Here is an 18,926-nt window from a genome sequence, read left to right on the forward strand (position 1 = left end):
TTTATATCTCCTAGAATTATATACCACTACCTATTAAATAATCTTGCCCCATGCTGGCAAGAAAAATTGAACCTTGTTTATTTATTTATTTATTTTGAAACACAGTCACTCTGTCACTGAGGCTGGAATGCAGTGGCATGATCACAGCTCACCAGAGCCTCAATCTCCTAGGCTCAATCACTCTTCCCACCTCAGCTTCCCAAATAGCTGGGACTATATGTGTGCATCACTACACCCAGCTAATTTTTGTATTTTTTGTAGAGATGGGGGTCTCACTATGTTGCCCAGGCTGTTCTCAAACTCCTGGGCTCAAACAATCCACCTGTCTCAGCCTCCCAAAGTGCTAGGATTACAGGTGTGAGCCATCACACCCTACCAAATCTTAATCTCATCAAGTCTATAGATCTAAAAAGCAATTTAGAGGAAATAAAAGGGATTGAGGAACATATCAAAGGACTCCATGGTGGATATAATTAGCAAAATTCAGACTACAGAAAACTACACAACAAATGACTTGGATTCCTTAACAAAAAACTGCAAGGAGGCTGCGCATGGTGGCTCATGTCTAATCACAGCACTTTGGGAGGCCGATGTGAGAGAATCTCTTAAGACCAAGAGTTCCGACCAGCCTGGGCAACAGAGTGAGACCCCATCTCTATTAAAAAAATTTAGCTGGGCATGGTGGTGTGTATGCACCTGTGGTCCCAGCTACTTGGGACGCTGAGGCAAGAGGATAACTTGAGCCTGCGAGATAGAGGTTACAGCGAGCCAAGACTGAGACTCAGACTGGGTGACAGATCAAGACTTTGCCTCAAAAAAATTAAAATAATAAAAATTTAAAACCTGCAAGGAGAGGGACAGAGAGGCAAAGGGGGAGGGGAGAGAAAGAAAACAAATCTACCCAATCACTTCTTTGGACTGTAATTCAAACAAACTGAAAAAAAATGTATTAGTCAACTGGGACAAATATACACTGACTGCATATGTTATGGTGCTCAGGGAGTTCTTATTTTTTTATTTTATTTATTTATTTTTTTAAATGAACCCTGCCTAAGCAGCACATCAAAAAATTCAGTTATAAACTCATAATTGTTCCTCTCCACGGAAATCTTTAGTAAAAGGCGAAAGATTTATTTGTTATGAAGAGAAACCAGAGCATGCTCAGGGAGTTTTTATAAATAATATGATATGATGTCTGGAATTGCTTTAAAATGAGAGGGGGCAGGTAGGGAAGTATAGTGAGTGTAGATATACATAAGTAAGACTGGCCCATGTACTGATAATCGTTGAACCTGACAGATAGGTATATTAGGTTCATCACACTTTTCTCCTTACATTTTTATATTTGAGAATTTTTTTTTTGAGACGGAGTCTCTCTGCAAGGCACAGGCAGAAAATTAAAAATTAGCTGGGTATGGTGGCACATGCTTGTGGTTCCAGCTACCTGGGAGGCTGAGGCAAGAGGATCGAGCCCAAAAAGTCAAGGCAGCAGTGAGCTGTGATCACTGCACTCCTGCCTGAGTGACAGAGCAAGATGCTGTCTCAAGGGGAAAAAAAGAGAGATTGAGAGATAGAGATTGAGAGAGAGAAAGAGAGAGAGAGAGAGAGAGAGAGAGAGAGAGAGAGAGAGAGAGAGAGAGTCTCCCTATGTTGCCTGGGCTGGCCTCAAATTCCTAGGCTTAAGTTGTCCTCCTGCTTCAGCCTCCCAAGTAGCTGGGAAGAAATATAGGTGCATATGCTACCATGCCCGGCTAAAAGTAACTTTTTGGTATGACTAGGAGATTACAGAGGAAGTAAATTACAAGGGTGAAAACCCTTCCATATTAGAACCATATTTAGTTTTTCTTTTTTTTCTTGAGATGGAGTCTCGCTCTGTCACCCAGGCTAGAGTACAGTGGTGCAATCTCAGATCACTGCAACCTCTGCCTCCCAGGTTCAGGTGATTCTCCTGCCTCAGCCTCCCAAGTAGCTGAGATTACAGGTGTGTGCCAACACACCCAGCTAATTTTTGTATTTTTAGTAGAGATGGGATTTCACCATGTTGGTCTGCCCACCTCAGCCTCCCAAAGTGCTGGAATTACAGGGGTGAGCCACCGCACTCGGCCTAATTTTTTCTTTATACAACCTATATTTCCTATCTTTAAAAGCTACAATATAGGCAATATGGTACATTTCTGACAATAAAACTTTAATCCCAAATATGCTAACTACATAATAATTTAAGGCATAAAAGAAAAATATGTTAGAAGTAGAACAGCCGGGTGTGGCAGCTTATGCCTGTAATCCCAGCACTTTGGGAGGCTGAAGCAGGCAGATCACTTGAACCCAGGAGTTCAAAGTCAGCTTGGGCAACATAATGAGACCCCATCTCTGCAAAAAATTAGGTGACAGTGGTAGTATGTTTCTGTGGTCCCAGCTACTCAGGAGGCTGAGGTAGGAGGATCAACTGAGCCCAGGAGTGTGGCTGCAGTGATCCATGTTCACACAACTGTATTCCAGCCTGGATGAGAGAGCCCTATCTGGGAAAAAGCAGCAAAAAACTTGTCCAGTTTCATCACTCAGTCAGGATTAGAACCCAACCTTCTAGACAGTAGCTACTATATCCTAGACATAAATTCACCTTTAATTTTTCAAGGACAAATAAAACTGAACCAAAAACTTCTTTTGTCTTCATGTGGAACTTAACTATGTAGATCTGGCTACAGGCAAACGTTTAGCTCCTTATTGCTCAAGTGCATAGCCAATGTTTCACCAGCAGCTGGTAAAACATAAAGCTGCTATAATTATGTGTGTTCTCTAGCCGATATATTACACATCATGTTCTGCCACCTTTGTATCTACAGGTCCAACTAAAAGACTATTATCCAAGCAAAATATACACACTTTTATAAAGAGAGACTTAAGGGTAAGTAGAATACCATTTTGGATGGCTTTCTAAATTTACTGTACTATGAGGTAACCAGGATTCTATTCTCATTCAGTCAGCGCAGTGATGCTCTTGTTACCAAGAGTATGTGGTCTAAAGCATTTCACTCTGTATAAAGATCAAATGTAATCACAGCCCATAACCACAGTTCTCACATTAAATAAAAGCCCACCTTCTTACCTCCCTGGCTTGTTCTCTGTATCCTGAGTCAAAAAATACTGGCCGGACACAATGGCTCGCGCCTGTAATCCCAGCACTTTGGGAGGCTGAGGCAGGAAGATCACTTGTGGCCAGGAGTTTAAGACCTGCCTAGCCAACATGGTGAAACCCTATCTCCACTAAAAATACAAAAATTAGCCAGGCATGGTGGTGCCTATAATCCCAGCTACCCAGGAGGCTGAGGTGGGAGGATCACCTGAACCTGGGAGGTAGAGGTTGCAGTGGGCAGAGGTCACGCCACTGCACTCCAGCCTGGGTGACAGAGCAAGATTCCATCTCAAAAGAACAAACAAACAGGCCAGGCATGGTGACCTGCACCTGTAATCCCAGCACTTTGGGAGGCTGAGGTGGGCGGATCACCTGAGGTCAGGAGTTCAAGACCAGCCTGGCCAACATGATGAAAGCCTGTTTCTACTAAAAATACAAAACAGCTGGCGCATGGTGGTGCATGCCTGTAATCCCAGCTAATGAGGAGGCTAAGGCAGGAGAATTGCTTGAACCCAGGAGGTGGAAGTTGCAGGGAGCCGAGATTGAGCCACTGCACTCCAGCCTTGTCAACAGAGCTCCATCTCAAAAACAAAATAAAACATGTTATCCTCAATTTTATTTATGTATTTTTACTAAGACTTTCAGATAGAATATCCTCAATTTTAAACTGCTCATTTTATTGTTTCTAAAACAAGAATGTGGCATACTTTTCCTGTATTCTAAGACACGATTGATTTTAAGTTCTTATTTCATGGTCAAGTCTATGAAGATCCAAATGAAGCAGTCATAGTCTCTGACAGACTCCAAACCTCAGGTGCATTTTTGGCTGTTCGCTTTCCCTTACAAACAAACAAGTTCCTTCTTGAAATTGCCTTGTCCTCCCTCCCTGTCCCAATTACAAATATAACATCCCAGTTCAGGCCCTAATCACCTCAGACCCACTCTATTGTAATAGTCTTTCAGCTTCCTCCTTTCAAACCACCCTACAGAGATCTTCTAAAATAGATTTTCCTTAAGAATTTGGATGGTGGAACTTCCTAGCTATAAAACTTTCACTGGTTTCTAGAGCCCCAGAATAAAGTACAAGTCCTTAGCAAAAGAAGTCAAAAGCACTCCATTTGGGCCCAAGTGACTTTTCCAGTCGTGGTTCCCAAACTCCTCTCCCACCTAGCATCTTCATGCTATTTCCCAAACGCACCTTAACTTTTTGCACCTCTAAATTTTTATGTCATTCTTTCTACCTAGAATGTCTTTCTTCCCACCCTGGCAGTATGATAAAATCCTAGCCAAGTTTCAAAACCTAGCTCAAATGCACCTTTACCTTGAAGCTTTTCTTGACCACCTAGTCAGAAGGGATTTCTCGGTCTCCTTCTCCTAGACTTCTATAACAGAGCTACTCACCTAACATACATTATCTTGAGCTGCAGTTATTTTTCTATAAATTTTCTCTCTCCCACTACTAACACTTTGAAAGAAAAGAAATGTACACTTCCCTGTGACACTTAATGCAATGCTCTGCACATAGGCAGTCACAAGACACATACAAATTCAGGATAACTTTACTTAGTTCATTAGTTTAACTGACATACATGACAAATGCTGTACTTCTCCCATCTTCTTTGCCTGTGCAAAAGATGGACTTCAGATTTAGTGTGTGTTTTCTTTTTTATTTTTTAAATAGAGACAGTGTTGACCAGCCTGGTCTTGAACTCCTGGCCTCAAGCAATCCTCCTGCCATGGCCTCCCAAAGTTCTGGGATTATAGGTATGCACACTGCACCCCTCCTAGTGTGTGTTTTTTCTTATGAAACTGCCAAGTTATCTCTATGCATTTTTGTTTCCTAGGATACTTAAGAGGATTTTTCCCTTTTTTCTAAAAAATGGTATGCTTCTGAATGAAACTACTGAACGAAAAAACAAAAAAAGAATTTAAAAAGTGATATGTTAATGGAAGGAATACTTAAGAGTTCCATTTAAACTGAGAGGAAAATTTACTTTTTAAAAATCCATATCTACTTCATATTGCCAGTTCTTTCCTCCTCTGCCATAAACTAAACTGTTTCAAGGAATTATCCAATTTAATGCAGTGGCCACGTGCCTTGGCTCACGTCTGTAATCCCAACACTTTGGGAGGCTGAGGCGGGTGGATCACCTGAGGTCAGGAGTTCAAGACCACCCTGGCCAACATGGTGAAATCTCGTCTGTACTAAAAATACAGAAAATTGCCAGGCTAGCTATTTGGGAGGCTGAGGCGGCAGAATTGCTTAAACCCGGGAGGTGGAGGTTGCAGTAAGCCAAGATCGCACCATTGCACTTCAGCTGGACAATGCAAAACTCCATCTCAAAAAAAAAAAAAATTTAATGCAGTGAGTTTGGATGCCATGGTTTGCCATAGCAGGGTTTCTTTGCATTTGTAAGTGTGGAATGAAAGATACCCAAGTACTACTGTATCTACAATGGTATTCTGCCTTAAGTTCAGTAGCTTTTTCTCCTTGAAGAATCACTAAATACTTAAATTTTCTCAGAGCAAGACATGAAACCACCCTGCACAGAAGACTCTTGACTACTACTCTCAATTAACAGTTAATTTCCTAGTAAACCAAAGTTGGCTATTTTCTACATGCTAATAAATTTAGGGGCTTGTAACTATACTGAAAAGGGTACTATTGTGTAAGAACTATACTCATAGAAGTGATAAATCATGTTTCTGCATGGAATACAAGAAGGGCGGGGAAAATTCTGCCCTACCTTAAAAAGGCCTTGGGCAGAACTATCTGTGAATGTCAAAAGATAACTCTTAAAGATATTAATGTCAAAGATAACTTATATTTGTCTGAACAAATACAGAGATCCAGCTACGTTATATATAGTACATGTGTGTACAATCTGTGTTATAACCAAAGCTAATCCATGAACAGATATTCAAGCTTCAGAACAGACTTTAAAAGTTTAAGATGTTTCCAAATAGAAAAAGGATATTAGTTGAAAAACTAATGAAATCTGATTTTTTTTTCTTTTTATATTTTATTTTATTTATTTTTTTAAAAGATGAGGTTTCACCAGGTTGGTCAGGCTGGTCTTGAACTCCCGACCTCAGGTGATCCGCCCACCTCGACCTCCCAGAGTGCTGGGATTACAGGTATAAACCACTGCGCCTGGCCGAAATCTGAATTAAATATGAAGTCTAGTTAACAGTAATATACCAATGTCAGTTCCTTAGTTTTGAGAAACACACCATGTTTAACAACCTTAACAAAAAGAACCATGAAAAGTTTATGGGTACAGAGTTGCACTCTCCTTGCAACTTTTCTGTAAATTTAACATTATTCCAAAAATTAAAAAAAAAATTTGTAGGCCAGGTGCAGTGGCTTACACCTATAATCCTAGCACTTTGGGAGGCCGAGGTGGACAAATCACCTGAGGTCAGGAGTTCAAGACCAGCCTGGTCAACATGATGAAACCCTGTCTTTACTAAAAATACAAAAATTAGCCAGGCATGGTGGCACATGCTGTAATCCCAGGTACTGGGAGGCTGAGACAGGAGAATTGCTTGAACCTGGGAGTCAGAGGTTGCAGTGAGCCAAGATCTCGCCACTGCACTCCAGTCCAGGTGACAGACACTCCGACTCAAAAAAAAAAAAAAAAAATGTAAAGAGAATTTATTGCAATAGCATAAACTGAGTTATAATCACTTCAATTAAAAGATTTTCTTTGAATTAAAAAGGCAGGATGCTTTATCAGCTTACTTTTCTCAAAACTGATAGTTTTAAAATATGGCCAGGCACAGTGGCTCACACTTGTCATCCCAGCATTTTGGGAGGCCAAGGTGGGCAGATCACCTGAGGTCAGGAGTTCAAGACCAGCCTGGCCAACAAGGCGAAACCCTGTCTCTACTAAAAATACAAAAATTGGCTCACACCTGTAATCCCAGCACTTTGGGAGGCCGAGGCAGGCGGATCAAGAGGTCAAGAGATCGAGACCATCCTTGCCAACATGGTGAAACTCTGTCTCTACTAAAAATACAAAAATTAGCCAGGCATGGTGGCGCGTGCCTGTAGCCCCAGCTACTCAGGAGGCTGAGGCAGGAGAATTGCTTGAATCCGGGAGGCAGAGGTTGCAGTGAGCCGAGGTCGTGCCACTGCACTCCAGCCTGGCACCTGGCAACTAAGCAAGACTCTGTCTCAAAAAAAAAAAAAATACAAAAATTAGCTGGGTGTGTTGGTGGGTGCTGAGGCAGGAGAATCGCTTGAACCCAGGAGGCAGAGGTTGCAGTGAGCCAAGATTGCACCACTGCACTCCGGTCTGGGTGACAGAACAAGACTCTGTCTCAAAAAAAAAAAAAAAATTTAAACTTCGATGTTTTAAAAACATTATCAGGCTTATTTGGTAAAGACTATCAATTAGCAAACGGACTTGGTTTTTTCACCAGAATCCATGTACAAACACGTGTAAGTATGCTTTATGGCACAAATCCTAAACTGGCTAATGCCAAGAAAACCTGACTGACTTCTGACATTAACTGGCACAGCAAATCACAGATCATAACACTTTGGGAATTCAGCACTATTTTCCTAACTGTGAAATGTGCATATTTTTGGATATAGCCACTAAAGAATCCATCACCAGAAGTATAAAAAAAGTGTATACAAAAGCATACATTATAGCATTATTTATTATAACATAAATAATGGTACACACAGGCACAGGCATACTGTGTAGCCATCTGAATTATGATGCAGATTTATAATAACTGACATAGAATATGTCCATATAAAAAAGATTAAAGAACATGTGAGAATGGTGTCATGCAATTTCACTACTCAAAACCATGGACATACATATGTATATGTGCACTCATACTGAGAGATGTCTCAGGATAGAAGGCAGAGAAGACCATACTTTCTTTTCTTCCTATTTTTCTAGAATCCTTAAGTAGTTTAAAAAAAAAAATAAGCATGTAGGCCGACGCAGTGACTCACGTCTGTAATCCCAGGACTTTGGGAGGCTGAGGTGTGAGGACTGCTTGATCTCACGAGTTTGGGCAATATAGTAAGATCCCACTTATATAGGAAAAAAATACAAAAATTAGCTGGTGCCATGGCACACGTCTGTAGGCCCAGCTGCTCAAAAGGCTGAGGTGGAAGGATCACTGGAGCCCAGGAGTTCAAGGCTGCAGTGAGTTAGGATCACACCACTGCAATCACACCACTCCAGCCCGAGTGACAGCACAAGACTATCTCAAAAACAAAAAACAAACAAAAAGTTAGCCATCAGCCAAAAGGCCCCTAAGTTCACAGGTTGTCTATGTTAATTGCAACATTAGCAATATAATTTTAGCTTACAGATATATAACATACACTATCAAAATACTGTTTAACTCCAACAGACAAATAATAATTTAAAATATCAAGTCATTTCATATAAATTCCATTTGTAAATATATACACTACTAATAGTATTTGTACTTTAGCTGAGATCAGTCAATAGATTTTTTTTTTTTTTTTTTTTTTGTACAAGCAAACAAATCTCTCTTCTTCTTGCCAAGGACTAACCTTTCCATATCAATGAATTTGGGAGCTGAGAAAACTTATAATGTATCCAAGACAACTCTATTATATGAGAGAGGAGGAAACAAGAGGTTCAGAAAAGTTAGATGGCTCCTCTAAAGTCAGCAGCTAGCTAATGGCAGAGCTAGGCCTAGAACCCAGATTTTTCTTATAAGGCTCAAAATGAAGTAGTCCTACATAAAAAGATTAACAATATCAACTGCTGACAAAAATGTGGAATGAGTAGAACTTTTCATGTCTTTCCAGTGGGGATGCAGAAAGAGTTTGGTAATATCTTGTAAATTAAACATACATACCATATGACCGAGCAATCCCACTCCTAGGTATTTACCCTCGAGAAACGAAAACTTATTTCGCCCCAAAACTTGCCATGAATGTTTATAGTGGCTCTGTTCATAATCACCCAAAACTGAAAGCCAAATGTCCCTCAAATGGTTAAGGATATAACTGATCTGTGGTAAATCCATATAAAGGAATATTACCAGGCAATAAAAAGGAACAAACTGTTGATAAACACAAATACTTGGATAAACCTCAGCAGCATTACTATGAGTAAAAGAAGTCAGTCTCTAAAGGTTACATACTATATGAGTCCACGTCACATTCTGCAAAGGATAAAACTATAGTGACAACAGATCAATAGTTGCCCAGGGTGAGGGGAGGGTATGAGTGCAATGGGACAGTGGAAGGGAGTTACCTGGAGTGATGGAACTGTTCTGTGTCCTGACTATGGTTGTGGTGGTAGCTACACAAACTGATATTCACAGAACTGCATAAATATCAAAATGTCAATTTTACTGTATATTAATTTAAAAATTAAAATATTTACTCAGTCTCTGGTTTCTAAAAGCCACAAATACTGATAAATATAAATTTTTTTTTTTTTTTTTTTTTTTTGAGGCAGGGTCTCACCCAGTCACCAGGCTGGCATGCAGTGGCATGATTCTGGCTCACTGCAGCCTCTACCTCCTGGGGTCAGGTGATCCTCCCACTTCAGCCTCCTGGACTACACCACGCCTGGCTAATTTTTTTATTTTTTTGTAGAGACAGGTCTCACTATGTTGCCCAGGCTGGTCTCAAACTCCCAGGCTCAAGTGATCCTTCCGCTTCGGCTTCCCAAAGTGATGGGATTACAGGTGTGAGACACTGCACCCAGCCAATTCTCTTTTTTTCTTTTCTTGAGATGGAGTTTCGCTCTTGTTACCCAGGCTGGAGTGCAATGGCGCAATCTCGGCTCAACGCAACCTCCGCCTCCTTGGTTCAGGGCAATTCTCCTGCCTCAGCCTCTTGAATAGCTGGGATTACAGGCACGCGCCACCATGCCCAGCTCATTTTTTTTGTATTTTTAGTAGAGACGGGGTTTCACCATGTTGACCAGGATGGTCTCGATCTCTTGACCTCGTGCTCATGATCCACCCGCCTCGGCCTCCCAAAGTGCTGGGATTACAGGTGTGAGATCACAGAGTCTCACTCTGTCACCCAGGCTGGAGTGCAGTGACATAATTTCAGCTTACTGCAACCTCTACCTCCTGGGTTCAAGTAATTCTCATGCCTCAACCTCCCAAATAGCTGAGGCTACAGGCACGAGCCACTATCCCTAGCTAATTTTTGTATTTTTAGTGGAAACAGGGTTTAACCACATTGGCCAGGCTGGTCTTGAACTCCTGGCCTCAAGAGATCTGCTCACCTTGGCCTCCCAAAGTGCTGGGATTATAGGAGAGAGCCACTGTGCCTGGCCTAAATTAATTTTTCAATTAGTAAAATAAAATAGTTTCAGTGAGTCTTTTTAAAAAAATCTCAATGCCAGCCAGGCATATGGCGTCCCTGCAGTCCCAGCTATTTGGGAGGCTGAAGGAAGACTGCTCGAGCCTAGGAGTTGAAGGCTGTAGTGTGCTATGACTGTGCCTGTGAACAGCTACTGCACTCTAGCCTGGGCAACATAGTGAGATCCAATCTCTATAAACAAAACAAAACTCAATTTCAAGAAAAGAAAAATTCGACCTGGCAAATTAAGAAAACCTCATTTTGTCTCAATTTTCCTGTTAGCAAAATGGGGATGATGACAGTATCTAGCTCACAAGGTTACGAGAAGATTAAGTTGTAAATGCTATGTAAAGGTTTGTTAAATAAACATACACATATACACAGAATATATAACTTTGGGTATAGAAATAAAAGACAAGCTGGGCATGGTGGCTCACACCTGTAATCCTAGCATTTTGGGAGGCCAAAATGGGTGGACTGCTTGAGCTCAGGAGTTCAAGACCAGCCTGGGCAATATGGCAAAACCCCATTTCTACAAAAAAAAAAAAAAATACAAAAATTAGCCAGGCATGGTTGCCTATGCCTGTAGTCCCAACTACTTGGGGGCAGGAAGGGTAAGGCAGGAGGATTGCTTGAGCCAGGAGGCGGAGGTTATAGTGAGCCAAAATTGTATCACTGCACTTCAACCTGGATGAAAAAGTAAGACCCTGTCACAGAAGAAAACGAGAGAGAGAGAAAAAGAAAGAAAAGAAAAAGAAAGACAACTCCAATCAAGAAACTCCCAAGTTTTGTCCCTTTGGAGAACCAGATTCTGACACTGCTTTTTGGATATAGCTGTTTCTGAAATACAGTCCAAGTCCACAATCTGATTTTCAAAGAGGTCCACTAATAAGTTCTTGCTTTTTTTTTTTTTTTTTTCAGACAGGGTCTAGCTCTGTTGCCCAGGCTGGAGTGCTGTGGCATAAGTATGGCTCACTGCAGTCTTGATCTTTTGGGGTTAAGTGATCCTCCAACCTCAGCCTCCTGAGTAGCTGGGACTACAAGCATGCACTACTACACTCAGCTTCTTTTTTAAGAGACAGGGTTTCACTATGTTGCCCAGGCTGGTCTAGAACACCTGGGTCAAAGTGATCCTCCTGTCTCAGTCTCCAAAAGCGCTAGGATTATAGTTGTATTTTTATTCTGTAACTACTCTACACACAAAAATTAATTTTTAAACCAGCCTCTGTATTAAAGAAGGCTCTATCATAGAGTTGAAAAATCTCTTTCTGTATATTCTTTAGTCCTCTCAGTTCTACCTCACATGATGAACAGGTAGATGATGTGTGTATATGTAAGCACCAGAAGGTATATAACCTCTTAGAAGACCATAGCTTTAAATGGTAGATAAAATGGAATCCAATCTTAACCCTTTCTAGAATGTCAAGTCTTTTAAGGACTACCTCTCTATATGGAATAAGTCAAGTCATAAGTATTATGATTTCCTTCATGCCACATTTCTTAGCTTTCTACTTCAAATCTATACCTCTAAGCAGAGTTTTTAATTTTATCAATCCCCTCTACCCCTTTTAATCCAATAGGCATCTGTCTAACAGCTACTTCAAGAATATAGTTTTTGTTAAGCACTATATAGGGCAGTGGTTTTTTCAAAATGTCTGTCCCAACCCAATTTTTCTAAATGAAATAAAACAGAATAAAAACTCTAACAGACTACCTCACAGTTAGTAAGGGTAAGTACTGTCTCAAACTTTTTGTTTCAGTTGTGTGTGTAGGTATGAATGTGAATATGTGTGGGCACGCATGCACTGCTTCTTACTGTGGATCACAGTCAAAAAGTTTGAGAAATACTGCTAGAGGGAATTAAATAAACTACAGTTCTAGATTTAGAACAGTCCAGCCCTGCAAGAGTTCGCTTCTATGGACATGTATTTAGTACACAGTGCACCACCTGGCCTTAGAGACGTAAATCATCTTTAAAGAAATAAAAAATATCTAACTTTCCATACGAGGTGATGAAAGGATTGAGGAGATTGGAAGGCAGAACAAACTACCTTTTGGATATTAATTATAATACCTGACAAATTAGAATCGATGCAGAAGTGTTTATTTCTTTACCATAATCCAACATGAGGAAATTAGCCATTTGAAATTAGATAATTTCTACTATACATATCACTTCCAAATTTTAATTTAAATATTTTCTCTTAGCAATAGTTTCTTAATTTATTATATTATACAAGCTTTAACTGTATCTCAAAGACCCAAATTACATTCTATTAGAGCAGGGTAAGACACATATTAAGATCACAAAAACTGTAAAAGAAAAAAAGAGGGAAAAAAGGTAAAAATGTATCTGCTTTAAGAAAATTATACTGTAATTCTCTGCTATGTAATATACAAAAAGGCTTTTTCTCTTTGTGAATAATCTTTCAGATAAAAGCTATATTCCAAGATAATTTGGCTTTAGGCACCAGCAGACTATAAACAACTTATTTTTAAAAAGATTAACGCCTGTAGTCCCAGCTACTCAGGAGAATCAGACAGGAGAATCACTTGAACCTGGTAGGTGGAGGTTGCAGTGAGCCGAGATCACACCACTGCACTCCAGTCTGGGCATGGAAGCAAGACTCCATCTCAAAAATAATTAAATAAATACTTGTCTGCTAAAACTTATTCTAAAATTTTTATATCTAAAACACCAATACTATTCTGAAAGTTACCTAGCCTATTTCTTTCTTTTTTTTTTTATAAGCTGAAGTCTCGTCGCCAGGCTGAAGTGCAGTAACACAATCTCAGCTCACTGCAACCTCCACCTCCCAGGTTCAAGCAATTCTCATGCCTCACCCTCCCAAGTAGCTGGGATTACAGGTGTGAGCCACCATGCCCGGCTAATTTGTTTTGTATTTTTAGTAGAGATGCGGTTTCACCACATTGGCATGGCTGGTCTCGAACTCCTAACCTCGTGATCCACCCACGTTGGCCTCCCAAAGTGCTGGGATTACAGGCATGAGCCACCATGCCCGGCCACCTCAGTAGTTATTAAAGACCATGGCTACATACAATTACATACATACAATTCCACTGACCAACTGATTGACAGGTCTTCCAAATTCTAAAATATTCAAAACAAGATGAACTATTTTAAGTCCTTTATGTTGCTATTTTGTTTAGATTTTGGGGGTTCTAAAAAGTTTAAATATATGTTACTTGTAAAAGTTACATTAAGTAAAAAAGTTTTAATAATTCAGGAGGGATTGTGATTTCAATATTATGAAATGAGACAGCATAAGAAAAAATTTGGCTGGCACGGTGCCTCAGGCCTGTATTTCCAGCACTTTGGGAGGCCTAATTCCTTGTTCTTGGTACTGATTATACAGAGAAAATTCATCAAACTGTATAACTATTATTTCCCTACTGTTCTGTAGGAAGTTAATTAGGTTCCCTTGAATCCCAAAAACAGAATCAAAATTCCAAAGCTGTAAAGTATAAATGTATTAAAGACTATATTCTGCACTAGCATTAAAAGACAAAATGAAGAACCCAACACTGTGTATCTTTATTTAACCTAGCTAAGAGTCATAACCCTCTGACGCCACATGCACAGTAAAGATCGAGAAATCAGGCTGTGGAGCCATTCTTTCCCGTTTCTGTTCTCTCCCAACAATCCCGTCTCACCACACACTCAATGGTTTATCAAGGAACTAACAGAAGAAACCAGCTATCTGCTAGGACATTTGACTTCAGTAAACTGGGGAAAAATAACAGTTAAAAACAAAAACAAAACACAGGCCAGGCGCAGTGGCTCATGCCTGTAATCCTAGCACTTGGGAGGCCGAGCCACGTGGATCACCCGAGGTAAGGAGTTCGAGACCAGCCTGGTCAACATGCCGAAACCCCATCTCTACTAAAAGTAGAAAAATTAGCTGGGAATGATGGCAGGCACCTGTAATACCAGCTACTTAGGGGAGGCTGAGGCATGAGAATCACTTGAACCCGGGAGGTGGAGGCTGCAGTGAGTCGAGATCGCACCACTGCACTTCAGCCTGGGGGATAGAGCAAGACTGTCCGGGGGTTAAAAAAAAAAAAAAAAAAACACCACCCCTGCCCATAAAAAAAAAAATTTACTTAGCAAAATGTATGATGGTAATTCAATCACCCAAATTTTGTTTGTTTAGTTATTCTGGGCTCACATAGCATTAGGACTGTTATTATACATTCTGGCCAAATTAAGTTTTTTCAAGTATACGGCAAAATCTAAGGTGAGTCAAAGACCATTATATGCCAATCCCTCTTTATCAGCAATCCAATACTAGTGACTGAGTCCACTGATGGGCAAACCTGTAGGTGCTCAATAATCAAAGAAAATAAGGATTAGCAGATTCTCCTGAGGTAAATCCTACTGTATTACTAATGTGACTACCTTATCTGAAATGTCTCTAGGTAGCTTTTGTGGGTTCACAGACTTACTACAATGTTATCCTGCAAAAATGACAGAATAATTTAATTCTATAGTAACCTAAGAAATCCTATTTTAATTAGACTGATGTGTCTAAGAAATGATAAAAAAAAATCCTATTTTAAAAGCTGTATGCACGGAATAAAACTGTATACACGGCCCTAACTGAATTTACTTTTCAAGGTAATCACTTGAACTATGTTTAAAAAATGAAAAAGATAATGTCATCTTTACCATAAAGCTGCCGTTTTGGCTAAAAAACAAAAGAAGGAACTACACATACAATCTACAGGCCTAAAACAGAATTCATAAAATCTGACAGGTAAAGGGACCTTACTTTTCTTTCCTCCCCTTGCCAAAGTAAAAATTCATAAAGTGCTCAAACCTATAGCCCCTATAGCAGTTTATAATCAAAATCTCAGAAGAGCAATGGAAATTGTATTAGATAAAATATTCACTAGTATTTTTAAAAATCAAACATAACTACTACATAAACAAACAGATTAACTAAAATAAGCAACTGATATCACCACTGATTCTACAAAGCACTTTATGGTTTGCATCAACCATGAAAATTTATACAAGGGTTTGCACGTGATTCAACTCTAGACACAGAACCCATTGAGATACGTTAATGTCCTAAAACACCCCTTTCACCACATAAGCTCTGAATAGGCTTAAAACAAGCACAGCCTGTAGGTTAGCACTGTAGAATTTGGAGCTAGATTTTATTGTCCCCACCAAGTTCAGCCAGCCATAGAGCAACAAATCAAAGTTCCAATAAGCACATCACACCTACGAGACTTAGGTATGCTCCAAGACAAATATTTGCAATTTTTTCATCTCAAATCTGCACAAATGAAAAAACACAGATCGCAGCACCAGACTTCTAAATCTTGTCATAAGACAGAATGATCTGTAGTTTTATTCCAACATGCTCCATATCCTAACATGTATTGAGTCTCTAATATGATCATATGCCAGGAACTGCTAGGCATTTGCATAAATGATCTCTAATCCTCATAACAAATCCCATTATGCTGATGAGGAAACTGAGGCCAGAGAGGTCAAGGTGACTTGTTCAATATCATAATGCCAGTAAATGGTGGAGCAGGGGTTTTAAATCTAGATCTGCCTGGCTCCAAAGCACCATTTCCCTGAGCCTTCTTCAGCGAAAGTCACTAACCACAGCACCGGTTCACCTCTATCGAAGTAAATTGAAGTGTGATTGTCTGAAATGATGACAGCAGCTGAGAAAAATACCACACCTAAAATGGTAGCACAAGACCCAAGACTTCACAACAAGGAGATGCAGTCACGTCCTTTAGAGTAACTAGTTTTAAAGGCAATGGTTCAAAATACAAGACAATCCACTTTGTGTGTGTGTTTTTTCTTTTCAGTTGTCTCGAAACTGACTTTTTTATAACAAAGGAAATGAAACTCAAGAGTATATTCACATTTTTTTGGGTAAAATTATCTGAAACCTTCGAGAAAAGGATGACTTCAAAAGTTCACATTATAGTTTACCTCTCCGCTAGGCTGCAGATATTCAAAAACAAAATCACATCAGTAGCATTACTAATCAACTTTTTTTTTTCTACAGACTTGAAAAGTATTTTCTTACCACACTACAAGATTACTTCCTATACTTAGAACAAAAATGGAAACAGCTCTGGGTGTCACGAATCAGATCTTGAGACCACAGTTGCAGAAAGTAGGTGCTGCTTCCCTTGAGTAGGAGCTGCTGATCTGAAACCTCCTAAGGGAAGGGTGTCTGAAGAAGAGTGTTGGAGAAACTAAAGCAAGCTGTTTGTATTAATGAGAGTGAGCTGCTGGCACCACTACTCCTTAAGTGTTTCACTGCTATGCAATTGTTTTCCAGCTTCCAAGTTCTGAATCTGGCAGGGAGGGAATGCTGTTCTCACAGTCCTACGTGTTATATGATCAGCTGCTCTATGGTGTGTGGGTGTTTAGGTAAGTGACTGGTTAGAAGAGGTTCCGCAATACTAAATCACAGAAGCACACTGTCCTCTGAGATTTTAATGGTCAGTACACTACAAAGTATTTGCAAAGAAAAATAACCTATTTGCAACTTTGAAATGGTTTGGGTTTAGGATAGGCAAAAGATCTCTGACAGTAAAACTTGAGGCGTGACATGAACAAAAAATATAACTTGTAATATACGGCACTGCCAGCATGTTTATGAGATAATAAAAAAACCCAGTATTTGCAACTTCAGCATGCTTTCCAACTTATAAATGCTATTCTTCAGGTATATGGAACAGGTTCCATGCAATATTTCAAGGCTCCCTTGCCTTCCAAAGTGCCAGTTAATATCATAAATTCCTTAGCTTCTCAGATATGGTATGTGCGAAAAATATTAAGGTCTCAAAGGATTCTTTAAATGAAAAATAATGTCAGAATCATAAGCTCCTAGAGAGTCAGGACTGTGCTTAAAGTTACTACCAATCCCACCACCATCACAAGCTGGAATAAATATCTCTTGATTGCAATATGACCAAAAGGCAAAAGCTGGGTGCAGAGCAATTTAAACAAAAATAGCTGATATTTATCACCTGCTTATTAATAGTATGGCGCAAAGTTCATCCTCGGTTCCAGATTCCAAATATGGAGGCTGAATTCCCTAACTACAATTGAAATCCTTCCATTAAAACAAAATTTCAAAATGAATGATTTTGATGGCACTATCGCCATTAAGACACAAAATCACAGTTAACAAAGTTGGAAAAAAAAATCCTTTTTATGGGGCAGGTACACCACTGTAAGAATGATATAGCCTTCTTTTAAGAGATCAGATCAACTTCAGCCAACACATAAAGATTCAGTATAGGCATTATAAAAAAGACCTTGGACTTTGCTGTTGAAATTGGCTACATTTAGAATCTGGTTCCAGGAACATACATTACCAATTGATCAAGTCGAAAAAATTATTTTGACTCTAGTTTTAACTTTTTCTGAAAGACTCTCACATATATTTCCTTTTTACAGGAAGACAAGGCAATAATTTACAAATACCTAATTTATCCTATCCAAAGAACAAAACACGAGGTTACATGCATAAGCTACTTTGCTGTTTATTGCTCAGGGCCAGACAACTCTAATCCTTTTAAAAAAAACTAACCAACTAAACAAAACACACAACTCAGGTTCCTTTCACTTTTGCATAACATAGATCTTAACCTGAAGTCCCAGGACCAGCTTCAAGTTGACTTAGTGGCATACAAAATTATGTGTCTACTTAATGGAGAAGACGGCTCTAAAGCCTTCCATGACTCCAAACAAAGATTACCAACCCCTGAAGAAGACAGTTCCAGGATCACTAAAACTTAGTGAATAGTTTAAACAAAATTATACTAAAGATAGTATCTATCTGAATACTGTGGACGGTCCTGATATAAACAACCAAGCTGCCTGCCACCACTGACAATCAGTGTCAAGCCCCACGCACAAAGCAGCTCCACTCGGCAACATCACCTGTATTCAGCTCAGACACCACACATCCCAGCAACAGCAGCTCCTCAGTCCCTAAGCACACACATGTTGTCAACAAAGCATGTGCTAGTTGCCATTCCCAGAACAATACGGGCCTGGCCATCCTATGGAAAAACAAAACAAACAAACAAAAAAACCACATTCTTTCCTGAATACTATCCTACAAATACACTATGCCTTCATCATAGATGCCAAACATTACAACAAAATAGGTGAAACCCGCACACACCATATCTAATTAACTGGGAAAAAAGCATTCTCAGGTGTTCCTGAGGGTCCACGGGAGATGCATATAAGAGAAACACTATGATAATGATGCATGAACACGGGGACAATCTGGGGGCAAAGACAGACTCACGCAGGAACACCCCGACAACGTGGATGTGGAAAGTACCCTTCTCCAAAGGCACAAACACATTCCTTTGATTGGCACAAGCCATTTCTGACAATGGATCCGCGGTGACAGGGGCTGCTCCGCAATCAGGAAGTGAGTG

The 18,926-nt window shown here is 39.8% G+C and overlaps 1 non-coding gene across 1 annotated transcript; it reads right to left on the reverse strand.

Annotated features, from left to right (window-relative positions):
- Positions 1-1,042: 1,042 nt before the first annotated feature.
- Positions 1,043-1,159, reverse strand: LOC135271005 (U5 spliceosomal RNA). Its single transcript, XR_010339159.1, has one exon. It is a non-coding gene; the product is annotated as a U5 spliceosomal RNA (small nuclear RNA).
- Between the last annotated feature and the right edge of the window lie 17,767 nt (positions 1,160-18,926).

This window comes from Aotus nancymaae, unplaced genomic scaffold (genome assembly GCF_030222135.1).
Source record: "Aotus nancymaae isolate 86718 unplaced genomic scaffold, 86718_ANA_hifiasm-v0.15.2.pri h1tg000072l, whole genome shotgun sequence".
NCBI lineage: Eukaryota > Metazoa > Chordata > Mammalia > Primates > Aotidae > Aotus > Aotus nancymaae.